Below are 920 nucleotides of genomic sequence, written 5' to 3'. Positions count from 1 at the left end.
ACCCGCAGCTGTGACCGGCAGCAGGGCATCCGGCCTGGCTCTCCACAGGGGCCAGGACCAGCCTGTCTGGCTGGCGGCCAGCTCAGGTCATTTCATTTGGCTGCCAGCGTCCCCCAGGGGTGCCGGGAGGGGCGATTCATCACCGTGTGGGCCACCCTCTCAGAGAGGCGCCCGCATGCGAGCTGTGTGTCCGTCAGTCCCTGTGACCAATAGCCACCGTCCCCGGGAAGTGAAGGCGGGCCGGTGACCTGGTCTGGGGTGGCCGTGGGATGGGACTCGGAAAATCGCAGCGAGGACAGTGCTGGATTTGGAGCACCGTCCTGCCTGGCCGTCGTGGGCCCGCCCGTCTCTGCTCAGCCAGCGGGGCCGATGCTCCTCACAGTCCCGCCTCCAGGTCCTCCCACCGGCTCAGGTCACCCAGAGAGGCTGCGGGTGCGGGGGTGGGGACTGTGGACCCGCGGTTACTGCGCAGAGGGCTTGAGAGTCCTTGTTTAAGGGAGACTCGAGCCCAGAGAGGTGAAGTCACCTGTCTAAGGTCACACAGCACAGCGGGTGGGGGCGGGACCTAGTTCTCTTGTTGTCCAGCCTTTGTCCAAAAGTCCCTCTGTCACCTGGGACCTGCCCATCTATCCAGAGACACAGATTGGCCAGAGGAGCCCAGGGGGTGCGGGAGGGGTGCTCCCTGGCCCATCCCCCCAGAGGGGCCTGTGTGGCCGCAGGAAGGGGTCCCACCGAAACGAAAGCAGTGGCTCCCTGACTTGGGGCGCAACGCATGGAGGTATGACCACCGGTGTGATGCCCACATTTCGGTGTGACCGAGTCTTCAAATGTCCCCCGGCCCCACTTAACACAGACGGAGGTGGGGGGAGGGCGTGAGGCACGGAGCCGCGCCGGCCAGGGCAGGCCCGGCTGCGGCTGCC

Source organism: Myotis brandtii, unplaced genomic scaffold, assembly GCF_000412655.1.
Source record: "Myotis brandtii unplaced genomic scaffold, ASM41265v1 scaffold35, whole genome shotgun sequence".
Classification (NCBI taxonomy): Eukaryota; Metazoa; Chordata; class Mammalia; order Chiroptera; family Vespertilionidae; genus Myotis; species Myotis brandtii.
Note: the sequence above shows the minus strand (reverse complement) of the source record.